General features: G+C 43.9%; 1 protein-coding gene across 1 annotated transcript in view; it reads left to right on the top strand.

The window, feature by feature from the left end:
- LOC133138612 (polymeric immunoglobulin receptor-like) overlaps window positions 1–16,488 on the top strand; it is a 192,544-nt gene that overhangs the window by 60,219 nt on the left and 115,837 nt on the right. The window lies entirely within an intron of this gene.

Here is a 16,488-nt window from a genome sequence, read left to right as displayed (position 1 = left end):
GTCCCTCACTTTAGCACTAGTATTAGTAGTTGGGTATTTGTAGACACTCCCTAAGACCCCCCCCCCCCCCCCCCAAGTGCCGTACATCGAAGTTGATTCGAAGTGTCGTCCGTCTACTATTAGCCTGCCTACCTTCGATGGACTGAGAGGTTTCCCTCGAGAGTAGGACGCCATCCCATGGACTGATTTTTTTCCCCACAAGAGTGTGGTAGGACGGGACATGTTCTAATCGGGACTGTATGATCAGAACTTTCGTATTGAAACACGCAAAACTTTCCCCCTTACTACTCATCTCAGCTCAAGCTATTTGTTCTTTTTTCCATTTTTCTTAAAAGAGATCTCATATCAAAAAGACATTTATATATATTTTTTGGGGTTGTTGGATCCAACATAGGGTGATTTCATATGATCTGAATTGATATTTCATGTTGTTCATTATATGTGTGCTACAATATAAGGTTGAACTTTTGTGTGCTACAAGATAAGGTTGAACTTTATGATCTGTATTGCTATTTCACATTGTACACAACACGTTCTACTAATGGTATTCTGAGATTCACATTGATATTTCATATTACACACCACACGTTCTACTCTTGGTACTCTGAGATTCACATTGATGTTTCATATACAACATACACACATACATGTTCATATTCATATTCAACATTTTTTTTCAAATTTGATGTGTCAATACTGTTAATACAATCTTATCTTTGACACATGAGCTGATTGGTCTGCTGTTGTTATTGTGGGTTTGGGTGAAATTCTTAATATTATTAAGCAATACTGCAATCCTCCTGTACGAATCTTAGATAAGATACCGCTTGAGTGAATCCAGTGAGAGATATTATAAACTTTACTTGATACTAGTGCCTACCCAGAGCATGTCTGGTAAACACAGTTACAGTTGTGTTCAAAATAATAGCAGTCCAATATGACTTACCAGATCAATCACTGTTTTTGGTAGAAAATATATTACTACCTGGCAAATAATTTACCAGTAGGTGTAGTAGAGTCATAGAAAACCAACAGACCCAACATTCATGATACACATGCTCCTGAGTCTGTGTAATTGAATAATTAATTGAAAGAGGCGTGTTCAAAATAATAGCAGTGTGGAGATCAATTAGTGAGGTCATTCATTCTGTGAAAAAACAGGTGTGAATCAGGTGGCCCTTATTTAAGGATGAAGCCAGCACATGGTTGCATGCATTTCTCTCTGAAAACCTGAGAAAAATGGGTTGTTCCAGACATTGTTCAAAAGAACAGCGTACTTTGATTAAAACGTTGATTGGAGAGGGAAAAACGTATAAAGAAGTGCAGAAAATAATAGGCTGCTCGGCTAAAATGATCTCCAATGCTTTAAAATGGAAAGCAAAACCAGAGAGACGTGGAAGAAAACGAAAGACTACCATTCGAACGGATCGAAGAATAGCCAGAATGGCAAAGTCTCAGCCAATGATCAGCTCCAGGATGATCAAAGACAGTCTGAAGTTACCGGTGAGTACTGTGACAATTAGAAGACGCCTGTGTGAAGCTAATCTATCGGCAAGAATAGAGAGAAATGGAGAAACATTTTGTGGACTGATGAAAGTAAGATTGTTCTTTTTGGGTCCAAGGGACGCAGGCAGTTTGTCAGACGACCACCAAACACTGAATTCAAGCCACAGTACACTCTGAAGACAGTGAAGCATGGTGGTGCAAGCATCATGATATGGGGACGTTTCTCTTACTATGGTGTCGGGCCTATTTATCGCATACAAGGGATCATGGATCAGTTTGCCTCTATCAAAATACTTGAAGAGGTCATGTTGCCTTATGCCGAAGAGGAAATGCCCTTGAAATGGGTGTTTCAACAAGACAACGACCCCAAACACACCAGTAAGCGAGCATCTTGGTTCCAGACCAACAAAATTTAAGTTATGGAGTGGCCAGCATTCATAGGAATGCTAAATCCTGAAGATTTTTCAGTTTATACAGTAAATATTTGAGTATGTAAAGAGAAATGCAGACACTGCTATTGTTTTGAACAGCCCAATATTCATTTTTCTTCATTTTCTGTAAAGTAATTAAAAAATTGACACATTTTTCTTCATGTTTCGATTTAGGATATAATGTGCAGTGTTCCCAATGCATCGAAATAAAAACTATTATAAGGATTTTGACCTTTACTCACGTTTTTAAACACACTGCTATTATTTTGAACACAACTGTACACTTGCATATGACATAATCGTAATAAGAATGACATTTAATGAAAACTCAAAATATATGAAAATAGCATGAATTTTCCTCTGAATTTGGTAATAAAGATGCTTCTTTTTAAATTGACAATGGTCTGTAGGAATTCTACTGTAATTTTTTTTTGAATAATTTTCCCCTTTAACAATTCCCTTTTTTTCTCCCAATTTGGAAGCCAATTGTACCCCATCTTATCCAATTAGTGTTAGCTGGGGGATACACCGCCCACACCCCGTCCCTCGGCGGCCTGAAGGGATCTGGTGATCCGAGAACAACACGCCTTCTTCAAGCCGTCTCGTCTCATGCTCGTGACTGTGATTCCCGGGGTGCTGTTATGGTAATGGCGATCCGCTAACCCTGACAAGTCCCTCCCTCTGGAGCAGCGAGCCAATTATGCTGCTCCATGAGAGCTGGCCCAACTTGGCTTCAGCCAGTCCTGGGAACCGAACCCCGGTCCTCGGTGTACAACTGCGATGAACTGCAACCGCAAGTCTGCTACATCTTAGCCTGTTGCGCCACCACGCCACCACCATGTAAAAACTGTTGTTTCAACATTTCTAAAGATGAAACGGTGCACAATTATTAATAGTGACACCTATATACTGCAGCCCGTCTTTCATTAGCAAGGCGTTCCTGCCTGCAGAACTGCTGCTCACTGGATTTGTTTTGTTTTTTGTACCATTCTTTGCACTCTAGTGACTAGTGTGCATGAAAATCGCAGGAGATCAGCAGTTTCTGAGATGGGTAGTGAGAGGGTATCAATGGGAATTGACAAATAATAAATTCAGCGCAGATATAAAAATGATACATTATAGTACAGCTTCTGCTTCAAAAGACCATGCACCAAGCCTCCGATTCTTCCTGCTGATCCAAGAAGCCAGCTCAACCTGCCCAAAAATAAAATTAATCAAGCACCCTCTCCCCTTCTCCCTTTCTCTAACACCCTATACCTTGGCACCCCTGTATACACCTACCTTGATTTCCCAGCCTTGTGCACCAGCCCCTTACTGCCCCAAGCAGACCCTCCCACCTACCACACTGAAAAACAAACAATTGTTTCAGGCTCTCCACAGACCTCCCCCACAGTTGTCTGTTCGTTGTGATGGTCCTGAGAATACTTTCACATAGAGTTATATTTATTGGAATGTGTTCTGAGGGCAGCATCAGATGTGATTGGTTCTATCAGGTGCCCAATGAAGAAAGAGAGGAGGTGGGATCATTTGCAGTAGGAAGTGTGACATTTGCTTGACAGTAAGTGTCATGATCCTGAGTTTTGTCGGTTAGTTTATTCTGTGTTTTTGTAATTTATTATTTTTCATATTCATGTCTGATTTTCAGTTTTCATTTATTCGTTTTTGCACTCGTCTTCCCCTGTGATGTCTGTGTCTTAATGTTTTCTCAGCCCGAGTCACTTCCCTGTCTGCATGCTTCACCATTCAGGTGGTTTCGTCATTTTCCGGTTTCCCACAATTCCTTCTCAGTCTCAATTTTCTTTCTTCCTGCTTTGTCTCCATTTCATGTTTATAGATAGCATTAATATACTAATCCCAACTAACACAGAATTTGTACAGTACTAATTACATTAACACAGTCATATGTTCGTCTAACTAACAAAGTAACATTCACTAGTTTTGGGATTTATAGTTTAATCACGTAACTAACATATTAATATTGTCTATTTCTGCAGTGCTCTGTAGCTCCACCTCCCTGTTCTATCTGTGATTGTCTGCCTTGATTCAGCGAAGTGTTTGCACCTGCTCCCCCCTATCACTACGTTCCTTAACTCTGTGCAATTGTCCACTCCCTAGTCCGGAGCCGTTTGTATTTCCTGTGTCTTTGTGAACCCAGTCCGCGTCTTCATGCATGCCTTATTGTATTATTGCCCTTTTATGTGTCTCACCTGATGTTTATTAGTTAGACCACCCTCACTCCCATGCCCCGCCTAGGTTGTCTCATTCCCCTGTGTATTTATACCTGTCCTTTTCAGTTGCACTTTGCTAGTTTTATGCTTTTGAACTTTCGCATATTTGCACTGGTTACCTGGTTTTTGTACCCACCCTGCATTTTCATTACGCTCTGTCTGCCCCTTCATCTGCCTCTATTAAACCTGCCATTTTTTCCGCTACATCCCTGTGCACATGGTTCCTCTGCTCCGCCGTTGTGACAGGAAGAGCAGTCGGAGAGTTGCAGGTTTGATCCTGTCCTGGGTGTGTCCCTGAGCAAGACACCTAATCCCCAATTGCTCCTGATGGGCTGGTTGGTGCCTTGCATGGCAGCCAATCACCGTTGGTGTGTGAGTGTGTGTATGAATGGGTGAATGAGAAGCATCAATTTGGATAAAGGTGCTATATAAATGCCAACCATTTGCCAAGTGCAAGCCTGGTCTCCCATTAAGACCTACGTTAAGTTTTGTCAACAACTAATTTTTCCATTTGGTTACACAAAATACACAAGATATCACAACAACAGCAAAGGCTGTCCTATCGTCCTTGATCCAACCTCTTGGCTGCACCGAAATAATGTTTCAGCTGTTAGGTCAGCTTGAGTCACCTATGCACTATTTATAGGAGCACAAGACCACCGCGTACCACCCCAAACACTTCTCTCTTTGCTTTGTACAATCGGCCAAGAGTTTCATTCCCAATGGCCCTGTTAGCTCCCAACTCTAGTTCAGGTCTACAATAACACCACTCACAGTAGTACCGGTCTGTCCCCTCACTATGTGCTGTTCAGTCGACATGCATGACTACCAGCTGACCAGTGGTAACACAAGTACGGCCAGAATGGCTTGTCTGTATCCAGAGGGCAAATATGGTCCCACTCCAGGTACCCCTGGGGTGCTTTCTGCTCCCTCATCCCCAGTTCCGGCTATCATCCACTAGTTCTCTTTCCTTTAGTCCACCTAACCCTGGCACCCACTAATAATCCAGAGCCAGCTAGTTATGAGCCAGAGGAGGGCCTGCACCAATTGAACTGAATCCACAAGGGGGGCCTGCATCAATTGAACAGGAACCTCAACGGGTGCAGGAGCTAGCTGGGGGCCTTGAGCCACCAGAGGGGGTTGTGCTTAACCCAGAGGATGGAACAGATGAACCCGAGTTACGCTGCTATGAGCGGAGCACTCAAGGCAAAAGGCTCAGCCGCTGTCAGGACTGGGTGGTCTGGTTTACCACTAATAATGGACACCTCGCCTTGCTGTTTATAAGCCATTTGGGCCGTTTGTTTTGGTACTCTTTTGTCCCTGTTCTCTCTTTCCCATCTTCCCCCTGATATCACTGCCAGCTTTATTGAATTATCACCATCAGTTGACTTGAGACTTGAGGAATGGGTCAGTCTCCCAGCACAATCTGCCACCCGCCCGATGCTCCTACCGGTCTGCCAACTGCCACAACCTGGAGAGCCATTTTCTGCCTACTGATCCTGCGTAAAAGGGATGATCCATTTCCTGGCACTTTGGCTGAGTGAGCGATCTTGCAGCGTTTTTTCCAAACCGCTGTTGCTTGACCCGCTGTTTGTCTCTGTGTTTCTCTGTCACCGGGAGCTGTAGCAAGTGCTCCACGGTAGTCGACTTCGTGCTCAATCTCCACCAAAAAGGGATGATCGATGTTCTGGCAAAGTTTCCGAGTGAATGGGCTCCCAGCTGTGTGTACTGATACTAAGACGGTGTATTGCTCTTTTCTTCCTAGATTTCTGCTATCCTGTGGCAACAGGAGCAATTCTGGGCATGTGACATCAAAATACCAAATCTGCTGCCTTACCCGGTAGTCAACCCAGAAACTACATTTAGATTACAACACCTTTGTGAAGTTCCTACCTACGCACTACTAGGAAGCAACCACAAACCTACATTTACTTTGCATATCCTTTAAAATCAACTTTTCCTCTGGCTCTTGGGAATATACATGTATTTGGGTTGCTTTATTTTAAAACTGTTTAAAATAATTATTATTAATCTTGTTAATTTCAGAGTTTATTGAATTTGAGTTGGTTTTGTTTATTTTGTTGGGGCTTTGTGCACCCCCAGATGATTTTAAATCTTCTTGTTAGTTGGTTCTTGTCTTATTTAAATGGAAATTGTAGTCTCCTTGCTTGTTCTGTAACGTGCCTTGGAGAATATGACCAACAAAGACTTAATCCTGTGAATGTAGTGATTTGCCCATACTTTAGCTCACTTTTGATTGACGTGTTGACACTTTGCTTGCTTTGTAGTCTCTCTGAAATTGAACCATGTGGGTTTGGCCTTGATGGAAGAAAACCCCATTGTTATGTATTGAACAGTGCTGGTGTAAAGAGTATTTTTGCCTGAATAAACACAACCCAAATGTATGGATTCTGGATTGCATGGCATTTCTGTTACCTGTTTTGTGCTTCTGTCTTTTGTCCATCAGCTCATTCTGTAGTCCTCCCGTTCATTCATTAGTTTCTGTTTGTCATTTTAGTTAATTCACCTATGTATTTATACCCCTCTGTTTCCCATATTCCTTTGCTATGTGCTTACCTCTGACTTTCCAACATTTTTCTGACTGCTTGACCTATATTCCGACCCATTTTGTGTACCCCAACTGTTTTCTGGTTTCTGATGCTGTCGCCATTTTGATCTGGATTCTCCTTTCCTTTACTCAGTTCATGACAACATACACCCAGCCAGAAGCGCAAAGGATACAGAAATAGTTTCTGTTTCTCTCAAACACAAGCTCCACTGAAGAATGGAAGCCTTCAACTCCAAAAGCAATGAGGCTAGCTTTTGTCTTATCCTTCCTCACAGGTAAACATCTTCCCATTGTTCTGTTCAAATTTTACACTGATTTTAATAAGCTGATATAATTCATTATTTTAGTACAAGACGAAGTACTGTTAGTTTCTGCAATGCCAGAGTTTTAATGAACAACACATTTTATCCACACAATTACTGTCTAGCAGAAGTATGGAAACTAAAATAAAATGTTAATATAAGGCTTATAATGACCTCAAGTGTACATCAAGAGTAAGCTCTTGCAAATGTGTTTATGTAACATGTAAATGTTCTGTTATAGTTGAATGAAGTAATGTGCGTGTGGTAAGGTGCTGAATATGTTCTATGTAATAACTGGGACATCATTCACAGAGATCACATTCATGACAAATAAATGTTGTTTGAACAGATGTACAGCATTAATGTAAACCATTTTTCCTTTGCCATTTTGGCATCATTATATCGTGCTAAAAAGAATACACTAAGAGTTTAGCATTAACACAAAACACTTCTGTGCTTTTTCTTTAGGAGCCTACTCTGTAAGTGTATGGGGACTGGAAAAGGTGATAAGTCACACCAAAGGAAATGTAACAGTCCAGTGTAAATATGACAAATCTTAAACCGACCATGTCAAATACTGGTGCAAAGTCAATATGCTGCTTCCATGTTCTAAACTGGTCAGTACCAGTGAAGATACTCACAGCAGGATCACTATCAGAGATAATAAAACAGAGGGCGCATTTTACATCACTATGACGGACCTCACCAAGGATGATGAGGGGCAATACAAGTGTGGAATAGAAATAGCACTTGCCTTGGATGAACAGGCCTTGGTGCATGTTCAAGTCAATGAAGGTATGGAGCAATCAAAACAGTGTTAATTTCTTAACAGTGTAATGAATGTAAACCTTTTGTTCACATTGGCAACCAATCCAAACCAAAGTATCATTCGCAAATAGACCAAGGTGGGAATATCAGTGAGCAGTTTCACACCGAGGAACTGCCAAAAGCCAATTATGCGGCTCTTGTGGAGCGGTATAATTGGCTCGCTGCTCCAGAGGGAGGGACTTGGCAGGGTTAGCGGATCGCCATTACCATAACAGCACCCCGGGCGCCTCGGAATCACGGTCACGAGCCTGAGACGAGACAGCTTGAAGAAGGCGTGCCGAGGGATGGGGTGTGGGCGGTGTATCCACCAGCTAACACTAATTGGATTAGATAGGGTTTAATTGGCTACCAAATTGGGAGAAAAAGGGAAACAAAACAAAGCTTTTCAAAGGAACTTTGCCATTTTATTCAGACTGTGGCAATCAATTGTTTCAAAATTGTACATTCCTCTAGATGATACCAGACCTGATCTCCATGAGCCTGTGAGTGTAACTGGCATGGCATCCAGCAGTAAAACAATCACAGGTCAGTATGCTGCAGATTACACAAAGAGTGTTAAATACTGGTGTAAAGACTCGGGTGCGGACGTCTGCAGCCCCGAGGTGAACACTCATGACAAAGAAAGAGAAGACAGAACTCAGATCAGAGATGACCCTTCCAATAGAGAGTTTGTGATCACCATCAGAAGCCTCACAGGAAACGACACAGGCTTGTACTATTGTGGAGTGAAGCAGTCTTCCTCCCACAAAGATAATCGGGTTCCAGTGAACCTGAATGTTGATGCATGTAAGTGTGCTGTCACTGTATCATGGTTTCAGAAAGGATACTTTAAGTAAATTCTAATATTACAACCACATCCAAGACTGAAGTACAATCAATGCCTGCATCCACAGCAGGGAAAACAGAAAAGGGGAATTGGATTTCAGCAGAAAAACCAGAAGGATCAAGAAACCCAAATAATCGCCCGTAAGTAAACCATAATCAAAAATAAATAACAAATATAATAAGTCACTGTAAGCGTTCAACAGTGACAACTATTTTCAAAGGCTACTGCAGGACATACAGCCATACTGCATTATAACAAAAAATTATCAAATTATATGTCAATATAATTCAGCAAATGTTTTCTTCAAATCTGTGATTAACTTAAAGATCAATGTAGCCAAGAGCACAGATGGATGACCCAAAATAAATCACTTTCCATTTATGAGGACTGCAAATGAATGTTTATCTGACAGAGCCTGTCTCTTTGAGAGTGTTTGTCCATCCATCCATCCATCCGTCCATCCGTCCATTATCTAACCTGCTTATTTCTGCTCAGGATCCCAGGGGAGTTAAAGCCTGCTCCAGAATGCAATGGGCACAAGGTAGAAATACACACCAGACTGGTTGACAATCCATCCTATGAATGTTTTTGCATTCAAGATCAAAAGTAAGTTCATAATTATTATTTTATTCATTTTCTAATGTTTTGCTCAGTATATTAATTGTATACGACCCAAAGTAATTGGACAATTGGCTGCTAAAAATATTTCTTCGACAAGTGTATTAAGTTTCATCTTTAGTTCATGCATAAAAGAGCAAGCAAAAGAGTTGATTTTAGGAGAGCCATCTGCATTTGATGTCAATTGGTGAGGACCAAACTAGTTTGGCACCCACAAGATGAGATCAACTTTTACATTAATTACATTAAAGCCATTTGGCAGACGCTCTTATCCAGAGCGACGTACAGACGTACAGTTTAGACTAAGCAGGAGACAGTCCTCCCCTGGAGCAATGCGGGGTTAAGGGCCTTGGTCAAGGGCCCAATGGCTGTGCGGATCTTATTGTGGCTACACTGGGATTCAAACTCCAAACCTTGCCTGTCCCAGTCATTTACCTTAACCATTACACTACAGGCCACCCTGTCACTTTCCTTTCTATTTGGATGGTTCACTTTGTGAGATTTTGCCAGAAACCTTTGCCATGCATGATGAGTAAGACCACTCCAATTTCTTAATCTTTACTCATTAAAATGTGAATGTGAAAGTTGATAATTATTATCTGGCAGGGGAGGGGCGAGAACAGCAACAGTAAAGCACGATACAATGACATACAGAAACATAGGATATTTACTTCTTTTGAGGTAAACATTTTTCATCAGGGAACATGTTTCATTACGGAAAATGGCACGGATGTCATGAGTAAGTGCATTTTGTCCGTGTCTACTGCAACTTCTCCAGCTTTCTTTCAGTATTCAGCAATATGCGTGTTTTTAATCCCCACACTCGAACCGTTGCATCTCAAATTAATACATACGTGATGTGTAGTGGTGTAGCCAGGATTCTAAAACTGGGTGTCCTCGCACAATCAATATTTGCATACTTTTTCTATGTTTGAGGAAAAAGCAGAAATAACTGAGCTAAACATACCAACTCCAAGAGCAAGTGTATTTCTTACGATATGTGTGCTGTATTGCAACTTCTCTTTGTGTTCGTGTGAATATCCAGTAATGCGCGTTTGTAAGTTACCAAAGAATGTGATGCCCCCTTGTGCAGGTAACTAAAAATGTTTTGAAAAATGGCACCTTTGTTTTGGCATCTTTAGTTGGGGAGGCCTGTAGCGTAGTGGTAAATGACTGGGACATGCAAGGTCAGTGGTTCTAATCCCGGTGTAGCCACAATAAGATCCGCACAGCCGTTGGGCCCTTGAGCAAGGCCCTTAACCCTGCATTGCTCTAGGGGAAGATTGTCTCCCGCTTAGCCTAATAAACTGTATGTCGCTCTGGATAAGAGCATCTGCCGAATGATTATTATAAAATGGCGGCTGTATTCACTAAACTGGACCTCCGGAATGCGTACAGTTTGGTGCGCATAAGGGAGGGCGATGAGTGGAAGACCGCCTTTAACACTCACTCCGGTCATTATGAATACTTAGTAATGCCACTTGGCCTCACCAACGCCCCCGCTGTATTCCAGGCGCTGGTAAACCATGTGCTCAGGGAGATGCTAGAGAAATTTGTGTTTGTCTATCTAGATGATATTCTGATCTTCTCTGCCACTCTCTCTGAGCACATTCTTCATGTAAAGCAGGTTTTGACACGCCTATTGGAGGCTCGCCTGTTCATAAAGGCAGAGAAGTGTGTGTTCCACTCGGATTCAGTTTCCTTTCTGGGTTTTATTGTGTCTGCGGGCAAAATAGAAATGGATCCGAAGAAAATTAACGCCGTTAAAAATTGGCCCTCCCCGGAGTCTGTTAAGCAAGTGCAGAGATTCCTGGGGTTCACCAATTTTTATCGGCGTTTCATCCGGAATTTTAGTTCTGTGGTCATTACCATTACCGCGCTCACTAAGAAAAATGCGCCGGCACAATTTGTGTGGACACCTCGGGCGGAAGCAGCATTCGTGGAGGAGGTTCTGTTCAGAGCCTATTCTTATAACTCCAAACCCGTCGCTGCCGTTTATTGTGAAGGTAGACGCCTCAGAACTGGGGGTGGGGGCTGTTCTCTCACAGTGGTCTCCGAAAGATCAAAAAGTCCATCCCTGCGAGTATTTCTGTCCCAGGCTGACAGGAATTATGACGTAGGGGACAAGGAATTATTAGCGGTCAAATTAGCCCTGGAGGAGTGGCGTCACTGGTTGGAAGGGGCGGAACACCCTTTCACGGTGTGGACGGACCATAAAAATTTGGAGTACATCCAAACCGCAAAGACACGCAATTCGCGCCAGGCGCGCTGGGCGTTGTTCTTTGCGCTTTTTTTGTTCACCATGACGTACCATGGAGAGGGACATCCGGGAGTTTTTGTCCGCCTGTCCGGTCTGCGCTCAGAGCAAGAACTCCCACCAGGCTCCCTCAGGGCTATTGCGTCCGCTACCCACCCCAGGAAGACCGTGGAGCCGTATCGCATTAGATTTCATCACGGGGTTGCCACCCTCTGATGGCAAGACGGTCATTCTGGTGGTGGTGGATCGCTTCTCTAAGGCGGCGCACTTTGTGGCGCTGCCCAAACTACCATCAGCAGCGGAGACTGCGTGGTTAGTTGTCGACCACGTGTTTAGAATACACGGTCTCCCCCAGGACGTGGTGTCTGACCGTGGATCGCAGTTTGCTTCACGGTTCTGGCGTACGTTCTGCTCCCTGGTAGGCGCCTCAGTAAGTCTTTCATCGGGTTTTCACCCGGAGACCAATGGGCAGTCAGAACGTACGAACCAGACCTTGGAGAACACTCTCTGGTGTCTAGCCGCGGCCAACCCCACGTCCTGGAGTCGACAACTCACGTGGGCAGAGTACGCACACAACTCGTTGCGCAATGCCTCCACGGGACTTTCGCCTTTCAAGGCACAGTTTGGATACGCGCCACCACTGTTCCTGGAATTAGAGCGGGGGGCAGAGGTGCCTTCGGCGGAAGCCTTCATACGGTGGTGCCGGACCACCTGGAGGAAGGTGAGAGCCGCGCTCTTGCGGGCCACCGCCACCCATAAAAGGCTGGCCGATAGGCACATCCTACAGGGTGGGGCAGCGGGTATGGTTATCCACTCGCAATCTGCCATTGCGGGTCGAATGCCGGAAACTCGCCCCTCGCTACGTGGGACCGTTCAAAATCATAAGGAAAATCAACCCAGTCATGGTGCGCCTCCAGTTACCCAGGTCCATGAGGATTCACCCCACCTTCCATGTCTCTCGCCTGAAACCCGTGCTTACTAGTGCGCTGGCCCTGGCGGAGGTTTCTCCACCACCTCCACGGCTCATTGACGGGGGCCCGGTCTACACCGTGCGCCGCATATTGGCGGAGCGCCGCATAGGCAGAGGCAGGCAGTACCTCATCGACTGGGAGGGTTTTGGTCCGGAGGAGCGCTGTTGGGTCCCCTCAAGGGACTGATCCGGGAGTTCCATAGGCAGGGGGCTGAAGGAGTGTCTGGGGCCACTCCTTAGTAGGGGGGTCCTGCATGGGGGAGGTAATTCCTATTGTGACCATCAGAGGACCGAGGAACACCTGTTCCTCATTTGTGCCAGGGGAATTACCTCCCATGACAGCATTTAAAGCCAGTCCTGACTAGGCTTCAGTGCTTGAGTATTATCTGTTCGCTCTGACATTCAGCCGGTAAAAGCACAAGGTAGACTCTTGTCGTTCAGAGTCAGGTACTGTGCTGGTGTGTGTTATACCCAATTTACACAAACAACAATTTAAGGTAAGGAAGGCATGTGGTTAAGGTATTTTGTTACCAGCGCCTTCCTAAAAGGGTTTTCTTTTGTTTGGGCTCGCGTGAGCCGGGGTAGAGGGACGTTGTCCCTGGTATTTGTATTTTGGTTTGCCTTTTTGTCCCGAGCCGCGTCTTGTGGTTTTATTTTCTTGTCTAGCGGTTTTGTGCTAGATTGTACTTTCTTTTCAATACTCTTGGTTTTCTCTGTGCTCGCCTTTAAGCACAGTTATCAGTTGGTATTCTCGTCCTGTGTTTTAAGGGTCGCTTTTTTTTCTTCAGCCGTTTTTGTTGGCTTTATTTCTGTTTCCTTACTAAGAATCGCCTACGGGTTAGTTTTTGTTCCTCCCGTTGTTTGGGAGTAGGGATTATTTTCTGTTCTGTTTTGGTCTTGGAGTTGAGGGGCGATACGCGTTGTGGGTTCGCCCTCTCAGGACTAGTCTCAGTCGCGACTGGCTCTCCCCACTACCCCCACCCTTATAAAAACTACTATTTACAATTTGTGTGGTTCTTGATCAATTTACGACCAACATATGATTCTGACCTAATTACTGTTGCCATAATATCGTGGCTGATTTTGTGCTGAAAACAAAGATATGAAACACTTTGGAATCACTGTGTAGAAAGTTTGATAAAATGACACAAATGTCAGAGCGTGGCACAGTATTCCTCATTTTGTCCCCAGTCCCCAGTGAGTTAATGCCAGGGTAACCTGTCGTGAGCCACGGACCCCTTGCCGAGCTCAGACCTCACGTTTCCACAAGCAGTACCTCACCATGAGGTGTCTCGGGTACGAACTCAAGTACTCCGAACGTTCTGGAGCCCTGGTAAGTTCTACTGAACTTCCAGCCCAGTCTCGAAGTGAAGGGTGTGATGCAAATCTGGTATACAATGTCCTGTATTCAATGTATTCCTCTAAAAGAATCTTTATCACATATGATTATAGTAAGATATACTTTATTATAATCAATCAAAAGAACAGATTACAGTGTATATATCATCTTTCAGTTTGCTGATCACATGCAAGTTACATATACCCCTTTAGCTCTTTCTAATTTACCTTTCCACCATGATGTTTAAAATTCAAGGTACACCCCTCAAATACCCATCATCCTCTTTGGCCTTTACCTTATCTTATGGCTCCCCCTTCATGGAGATAAAACTTCCATTAATACAATGGGTACGAACACCCCTAAAGTCTACTACTTATTTATATCGTATATAGTATCTTACTAAAAAATAAAAGACATAAAACTGAAGGGAAACTTATAACGTTGAGCTTCTATATACTACTTTTCCTACTTTTACAAGTAATATAGATATATATTAGATAGAATATTAGATAGAATATTATAATTACCACCCATGCCCTAAATATAGCCATCTCGTTTTCTGCGGGATTTGATCCCTCCGCCTTGCTGTTGATGAGCTCTTTGAACAGTTGCATTGGTTTGGGAATCTGGGGCAGGATCAGGACCCAGACTTTCGAAAGACGTGACTTTGCACTTCGTACTTCTCCTGCCTGTTGTATGGGATGTGCACTGGTATGTCTTCGAACACGTCGGGGGTTTTGCAGTGCAGCCGCAGAATATGCCTCTCCTCACTGACACTGAGGTTAGGGGGGCAGGCTTCAGGTTCTTGCGTGGGTCCAGCAGGAAGGTGTTCTGTAGCGTGGAGGAACCCCGCATCCCGTCTGTTGGCCTCCAGGTGCAGTTCACGGCTCCAAGCATGTCGTAAAAGCCCTTTAACTCTTTCACCAGCTTTTCTGTATGATGAGGGATGCGCATGAACACCTCTTCGACATCAGTCCCGCTGCCACAACTCTTGGGCTCAGTCCGCATCGCGTACGTCACTCCTCTCTCCATATCCATATCCTGGAGTGGCGCGCAGAGGGAGCGCGCCACTCCAGCTTGACTACAGCTGTCCTGCGTTGCTCTCTCTTCAACAGCCCATAGATATCTTCTCAAGCAAAATTCTAAGATGCTATCCTAAGGTCTAAAAGCTTATTCCTTAAATATCCTTTTTCCGTATAAGAGTGTACCTTTTTTTGATAAGAAATGTCCCCAATATATCGAGTGGGAAGACATTTATCTCTTATGCAACTTTTTAATGACCATATTCATTACTTCTGTTTGTCCTACTGTCATTTTCTCATACCTCAAAAGAAATTTCCCCAATACTTTATCTTATGTGCCCCTCCGGTTGGGAATTTCCACCATCTCAATATACGAGTGGAAAAACACTAGCTCTTATGTAATTTTTTAATGAACCTATTCATCACTGGTATTTGTCTCCCTGTCATAATCTCTCCTTGGACTCTCTCCAAACTTTGACTTCATACAAGCCAGAAGTTAGTGCCCTCCACCATCTCAACACACTCTTCAGGTGCCCCTCTCCGCGGCGCCTTAAGGGATCTACAAAGGACATCCAGCCAATAGCTGAGTGTAAATCATCCTTTAACTCCTCCACTGTTAGTCCTTTGAATCTATCCAATACATTATCAGATTATAATCAGGAAGGCCCTTAAAGCCTCTTAATATTCTTTCGGTATTGACATCCCTTCCGTTTTCCTTATCTTTTTGCTTTAGCCAGGCATCGTGCTCCTCCCCTGTCGGGTTGGGGTATTCCCTGACTGCTCGCTCAGCGTGTTGAATCTCCTCCAAGGTTATGCTGGAACTCATTCTATGCATGGCCTCAGTCAGAACTTTAACCTTGCTCCTTAAAACCCTAAATCTAAGTCCCCCGACTTCAGACTCCTCCGCTGACAAGTATGGCTGCTCATTATCTCTGAACCACATATTTTTCCTCTTACGGGCGTGCTTGCTACCACCTCGATGGCGTGTGCGAGGGGTTAACAATGCATTCCTTCCTAACCCATCCCCCGTCAATCTCTCATCAGGGGGGCCTAGGGCCGGGTCCTCGACAAACCCCACTCAGTTATTGTTCCTTAAACTCGCCAAGGTGACGGGAGGTTCGGATACTCATTGTAACCGAACCTCTCGTCAACAAAATAAAATGGCACCATACATATTCCAGGGGCCCTACACCAGTAAAGCAGGCCATCATTAGGCTGTCAAAATCAACTGTTTGGTACATTGTTAAGAAGCAATGGCGGTGAGCTCAGCAATGGTAAAGTACCTGGTTTAAAAACCTGTAGAGTTCTGGAACAAAGTGTCATGGACAGATGAGACAAAGATTAACCTGTACCAGAGTGATGGAGAAAGCAAACTGTGGAGGCTGAAATGAACTGCAAAAGAACCACAGGACCATGGTGGTTGAGGTGTTATAGTTTGGGCGTGTATGGCTGCCACAGGTGCTGGCTCACTTGTGTTCATTGATGATGTCACTGCTGATGGCAGCAGCAGGTGAATACTGAAGTATACAGAAACATCTTGTTCTTGTGTCCAAAATGGCTCACTATTCACCAACTAGTAAACTACATTGCCT

This window comes from Conger conger, chromosome 10 (genome assembly GCF_963514075.1).
Source record: "Conger conger chromosome 10, fConCon1.1, whole genome shotgun sequence".
Classification (NCBI taxonomy): domain Eukaryota; kingdom Metazoa; phylum Chordata; class Actinopteri; order Anguilliformes; family Congridae; genus Conger; species Conger conger.
The sequence above is the reverse complement of the archived record's forward strand: the minus strand, read 5'-3'. Positions and strand labels throughout refer to the sequence as shown.